Source organism: Bicyclus anynana, chromosome 7, assembly GCF_947172395.1.
Source record: "Bicyclus anynana chromosome 7, ilBicAnyn1.1, whole genome shotgun sequence".
Classification (NCBI taxonomy): Eukaryota; Metazoa; Arthropoda; class Insecta; order Lepidoptera; family Nymphalidae; genus Bicyclus; species Bicyclus anynana.
The window spans coordinates 18,037,048-18,044,310 of record NC_069089.1 but is presented as its reverse complement, the minus strand read 5'-3'; positions in this window follow the sequence as shown (position 1 = coordinate 18,044,310).

Here is a 7,263-nt window from a genome sequence, read left to right as displayed (position 1 = left end):
GTTATTTGTCTGTTGTTGTAATTGTTCTGTTAGACCTTAGTTAGATTAGTCGGTAAGTACATCACGTGACAGTGGTTTTTCCTTTCTGCATCCAATTAGCTCAATATTGTCAACGAAATAACGATAATTAACGTCGTTTCATTGAAATAGCCATGTTATATGATCGCAGAAACAAAAATCACTGCCACTTGATACAATGGCATAAAAATTGTACACCGAGATAACTTAATTACATGTTGGTCCGAGACGAATTCAAAACAAACTCGGTCCAGGTAAGTTTAATTTTTGTAATCACTATTACATTTTTTTTTTAATCCAAGTACCAGCCTAGTCATATAGTCCATTTAATTTCCAAGGTTTTTCATTGTTACATTCTTTACAAAGGAAAGTAAATTTCCTTCCTTACTTTTACATTACTTACTAAAAATGTTCCATTAGTTTGTTGTGACAAAATCCTTGAACTTATTGTTAGTCTAACGGGCGGGGATCGAACTCACAACCTCTAGGTGTTGAGTCCTTTCACCTTGGACCTATTAAGGCTTCATTATCATTTAGGTACATCATGTTTTTTTTATGTTTGCCACGAAAGTTTCACATTCGAGCAGCGTCCGTATCCTCACTCCTACAACATAATATATCTAGTTATTAATAACGAGACCTGATACACTACTCGTAGGTAATGCTATTACTTATATTCTGTGCCTTTACCTAATCATTAAAATTAGCTAGCAATGATGATAAAATAACTCATGTGACGTGATACAGGAATCGAACCTGGTTCACATCGAACCACAACGCTTATGCGCGCTCCAAAGTAAGCTCCACGGGCACTTTGATCCCGATTCCCGGATATTGAGTCCCTTTTGATCGCTTCACACTGCCTGCTTTTATGTATTATCTGACGCCCAGCGGTTTCACCCGCGTAGATCCCGTTCCCGTGAGAATACAGGGATAAAATATAGCCTATGACTATCACGAATAACAAGGCTTTCTAGAGGTATAAGTGTTTTTAAATCGGTTCAGTTAATTCAGAGATTACCCTCTACAAGACCACGATCTTTACTGCTTTACCTCTATAACTATGCAATATTTGTCTACCTAGATATAGATTATAATAGGTATTATACTTACAGAATTAGGTATCTATTTATGATCATTAAAGACAAGAGTGGCTACAAAATGCCTATTTTGTAGCCAAAGTACACAGCCAACGTGTATTGCTTTCCATGAGGCATTCTAACTAGCATAAAAATATCTTCAGAAACTGTAGTCTCATTGTTATCAACCTACACTTAACGGCCTACCACAGGGCCAGGTCCCCTCCTTATAGAAGAGATGATATATTTATAGCTTGGCAAGTTCGTTCATGACACTCCTTTGATATGCGGGCGACGAGGGGAAAGACTGAGCGGGTGTGAAATCGTGCGTGCGGGGAAGTGAGGTGCATCAGTCGTGGGTTTTTTATTCATCGCTACACGCCCCCAGCCCGCGCGGACCATCGGAAGTTCTACAAACGAAATTGCCAAGCTTTAAAAAACCACCGCACTCCAAAGCAACTTTTAACGACACATCAGATATTTATACGATCTTTTTATACTAATCTATTCCTTCAAGGTACAACACGATTAAATTACCTTCCTATTTAATCCTAACCTAAAACCACGTAGTGCGGGCCGATCCTTATTCTACTAACTCCTAAACACGGCCGCTGTCCCTCGCAGATATTTAAATGAGGATCATCTGTTACTTTACGCTTTTTGCGCCATCTTGCCGCCCGCCCCCCCAGATCACGCGCGCGTGGCGGGCGCCACCTAGCACAGGGTGCCTCCACTTCAGTTTCAAGATGTTTTAGATAACTTCTAACTCTTAAGTGGCACTTATATGCTAATTTGCTATGCTAATTTCTTACTTTATCGTTATTAACGCCATCTATGAAATTTTTAGCCAAGTATTCGTAAGCAATAGGTATGACGTAGCATAGGTACGAAGATAAAAAAATAGACAATCAAATCCTGAATTTATTGAACAACTTATTGTCGTTATTTAATTTGACAATCTGCGTACGAGCGAACGAAATTTTTAAAAAACAAATTGTTAATTTTAAATCACCTATGTTGTAGGTAACTTTAAAGTCAGAAATAAAAAACACTGAATAGGTTGTAAGCTTACCTAATTAATTAATTCAACAAAAATACTTAGCAGCGAGTAAAGTTTTGAATTGTACTTCGATCAAAATATCTGGCAACACTCAAACAGAACATAAACAGGTAGCTACGGGACACGATTAGAATAAAACATTAGCATAGAGACAAGTTTAGACAGGACAGGTACAAATGCGGAGCCGATGTAAATTGAAATGAGCTGGTGAATTAAAAAATAAATCAAAAGAGGATTTTTCCCGACGCGTCGACGGCGCGAAATTGGAAAATGTACCGCGCGGCGGTGAGCTGGCACCGACTCCATTGTCGCGCACGATACGAGATAATCCCAAAGTCACTGAGCTGTCAAAGTGAATGGATTGGGAATCATAAATCCCAAAACCCAAGTAAAAATGGTTACCTAACAAATAAATAGTTGAATTTACATTGTTCATAGAACCGTTCACACGACGTTAAAACTTACTGCAAAAAAAGGAAAAATATAAATGTGGACAAGACCTTGCAAAGTAAGCCTTATTGCTAAAAGCAATCAACAGACAAACTCTGATGTCTGGAGAGAGAAACTTGGAAAAAGTAAGCGGAACGTTACAACAATCTTAATCAGGTATACTTATCTTGAAAATAAAATGAAAATATACTTACAACACCGAAAACGCTACCTAATACGATATTCAAGATCTAATAAAACAGTAGGTACATTATGGGTTATTCCTAGTTTCTACAACAATATTAAACACTATAAACAGACAGAAAATGGTCGTGTACAATGAAACTTTAAACGGAATTTCTCGCGGACGAAATCACGGACATCCGCTGTCAATTTGAATGAAAATCTCGCAGTATAACGAGCACGCGCCGCCGACAAGATAATAAGAATGTCCCCGTACATATTAAAGCGTCGTACAGACTGTAATACAAACCTCATTTAAATAAACATGATGAAATTGAAAGAAATGCGCGGGGAGAGTTCTACTGGTATAAAACAACGAAATATTATATGAGGCGAAGTTATGATTAATATTAAATTTTTTGCTAGTAAAGTTACGTTATCAACTGTCTTAAAACATGCAATTTTGTCTTCTATCAATATAGGTACATTATACATAAAAACCAGCCAAGTGCAAGTAGGACTTGTTAACAGAGGGTTTTTATGTTTTTATACAAAGTGGGTAATTCAAATAATTCCGACTATTCATGTAACATACGCCTTTATCGATCTTTGCATTTTAAAATACGTAATCGTAGTGTTAAGACTGTCGATATCGACGAGATATCGCTTCTGGCACCCCGCACTTCACTAGTAAGCGACTTCATGATATTTATCAATGTGTAAGTTTGGCTAGATCATAATATAAGGATGCGATTTATGGGACACAATTTAAGATCTATTTACAAAAGAAATATTTATAAGAAATATATCATATTTTAGAATTTTAAAACACAATATGTTCCTTTTCCTTAAAGAATATAACTCTTATGAGTTATGGGAAATACTTCCGAGCACCCATTATAATAATTTTGTCTTAAACCGAAAACTATTGATCATAAATATTAATGTAGGTACAGTTTTCAGATATTATTTTGTTAGTAGGTACTTGTAGTACCTAAGCACTGCAAAGTATAACACTGTCATCGGTACCTACCTACCTATTTTTTTTTATTTTATAGTTATTTTGTTTGTTATTTTTTAGGTTTCTCCTAATTTTCGCACAATACTTCAGCAGTGCAAAGAATGATCTATCTAATTAAGATCTATCTTTTAATAAAAATAATAATCTTACTTAGATAGATACCTCTGCTTTTCACCAAGTATGATTTCGAGTTGAATAATTGGGTTAATTTAGCAAAGCAACAAGCAGGTAGAACCTAATGGCCTAAGATTCTTTGTGGCCAGACCTTCGTCATTAAGGTTTTTTTTTATTAAATGACAATGACCTAATAACCTAAGGGATCTCACCTAATGTTAAGTGACGATGCAATCTAAGATGGAAGCGAGCTAACGTGGAAGAGTTATAAGTTTATTCTACCCATATTATCTACATCTCACAGTTTCTTCGCAGCCTCATACTGGAATGCTAAATCTCTTGGTGGTACGTCTTTAGGGTGGTAGCTAGCCACGGCCAATTTCTACTACCAGACCGAACCTGAGATAGTAAAATCCTAAGCTGACCCGAGTTGGGAATCGAACCCAGGATCTTTCTGTTGAGAACCACTACCAAGTGCAGAGAGGTAGTCAAATTATAGATCAAAAAAAGAGATTAGGTGAGAGATCCACCCTTGATTTGACTATAAGATGTTAATGATTATGACCATGCATTCTAATTCACTGTCTTTGACGTATGCTAGTTGACATATACGAAATTGAGATATAGGTCGAAATTCTATCTAAGAGTGTCATCCGGTGGATATCACACAGTAGGTAAATGACATATAAAATGATATATCAATTGATTTGATGTTTTTTTGAATAGGTTGATACTAAAGACTAAAATGGTGAATAGGCCCGCTGGATCGTACTTTTCGAACACAGGGAGTAACAACAACTACCCACAAATCCGGGCTAATATTGAATGTTTCTTGAAAGTAACAATAGCTCAATGATTCAAAGCCACATGGGCTAAAGATTGGACGAAGGAGGCAGTATACCTACAAGAAACAATATCGAGAAAACCTCTTTTAATTAAAAACCGGAGCGGTGGAAAACTAAAACTCATTTCGAAATGACAATCTTGAAACATCAAAGTAACTTCGAGGGAGACCATAGTAGTTACGTGGAGGCAATAAAAGTGGATAAAAACGAGCTGGGTGGGCGTGGCCTGCGGTGGGCGGGGCCGGTGGGCGGCGCGCGGGGCGGGCTGAGGAAACCATGTCAAGAGGCTTTTAGCGATATTTGTTTTTCATTCCGATTGTATTTACTGGACTCCGTTCGAGATAAAATTTTGCGGACATATTATTTGCTTTTGCTCGGTTTTATTTTGCTGGTGGATTGTTTTTGTTACCTACTCGAATGTCGTTTCTTTCAATTTATATTTTCAGTTTGAAGATTGTGTGTCGACGGTTTTGGGAGAAGTTATTAGCGAGGACATACATGTCTAACAGATTTAGTTAATTACATTTTTACCCGATTACGGATGGTAGATACTTATACACACTTAGGTACACACCCACAAAAGAACACAGAACATCCCTGCTGGCCCAGTGCTTTCTAGCTAAGATAGCTTGCAGGTCCTAAGTTCGAGTTTTAGATCGGGCTATAAATATTGAGCTTTTATATTTATAAGGAAATACGTACTCTTGCAGTATTAGCCTGAAGTTGGGAACTTGGTGATGTTACAACTCCGTGCCTTGAAGAACACGTTTAGCTGTCAGTAACGATCATTATCATTCTCAAAGTCCGGCCGCTCAGTGATTTTTTGAATCACCCCAATTCCGCCAACCCGCATTGGAGTAGCGTGCAGGGTCCAATCTTCAACTTCCTTCCCCTGTGGAAAGAGGCTTGACTCTGTAGTGGGCTTTAAAAAGACGCTGATGATAAGGTACTTACCGAAATAAAAAACAAATTTAAAAGGTAAAAGATTTGAACTGAAATATTGAGCTTTTCTTATTTCAAATATTGTAACTGAACTTACACGGAGCCAGTGTGTCAACTAAACATAAGTAGGTAGGTACTCGTTTCTCAATAAAAAAGTCCATTTGAAATTTATTGTAATAGGTTTATAGACCAAAATAGTCAATAGGCCAGCAGGTTATAATTATTAATATAGGTAGGTACATAAATGTTGCAGAATAAAAATGGTCAGCTGATGTATCGGTGAAGATGTAAAAAATTAAAACACATTTCAGTTAATGATAAAGAACTTTTATTGAGTGATTTGTTTTCAATTGAGTGATTTGTTTCATTTTGCCCATGCTAAGTTAAATATTTTAGCCTTCATAAAATGAGGTAGACTGACTATCGCAGGCAGGTTCTACATCAAAAAACAGTTCTAAATATGAATAGCCAGTGAAGGCAATATCGTCGGCAAATTGGTCCGTTCGACCCCCGCGTCCGCCGATAGCGCCGAGCGTCCACAAAGCGTCCCCCCCCCCCTGGACGCCTCGCGCTGAGATATCAAAAAATACATCCGGCCGGCCCCGCCGCTTTATTAAGAATACATTTACGGATCCACCATGATTTTGTGTTATGAGCGATATGCGGTTTTATGTTGTTTGATCCTTGATTAATTTTTGACTTGATTCCTTATTTTATTGGAATTCATGCTAGTTTTATGTAGACTATGTACTAAATTTTTACATAATTGGATGTCAATATTCACCATCATGCGTGATAGCCCGTTGGATATGACCTCTGCCTTCGATTCCGGAAGGTGTGGGTTCGAATCCGGTCCGGGGCATGCACCTCCAACTTTTCAGTTGTCTGCATTTTAAGAAATTAAATATCACGTGTCTCAAACGGTGAAGGAAAACATCGTGAGGAAACCTGCATACCAGACAATTTTCTTAATTCTCTGCGTGTGTGAAGTCTGCCAATCCGCATTATAGGCCAGCGTGGGTGGACTATTGGCCTAACCCCTCTCATTCTGAGAGGAGACTCGTGCTCAGCAGTGAGCAGAATATGGGTTGATAACGAACGCTCCACCATCAACATCATCATAATTATCAACCGATGGACGTCAGCAAACAACAAGGTTTTGAGCTACCTGCGAGTGAGCGGCTTGCTGGGAGCCATAGCTAGCTCATTTTTGTTGTGACGTTCGATCCGTCCACACCTCTTGTTGGATAATCCTTCATGGATTATTTTTGGATGGACAGGGAGAATGACTTGAGTGGAGAAGGGGAGTGTTAAAAGTCTTTAACCCTACATCCTTCTGTCACAAGTCCGTCACATCACTCAAGGTGATTCTCTGCCATTCGAGGGTTCATTGGTAATATTCTTGGTGGGAATTGTTTGACCTGACAGAATTTCATACAATAATAGTGTTTTGCTTTAAACCCGCTTCTGAAGTCAACCCGTTTTCCGACAAAAGTGTTTCAACTAGCGGACGTCCGCGATCTTGTCCGCAATAGATTCAGTTTTTATAAATTCGAAATACAAAGTATAGTT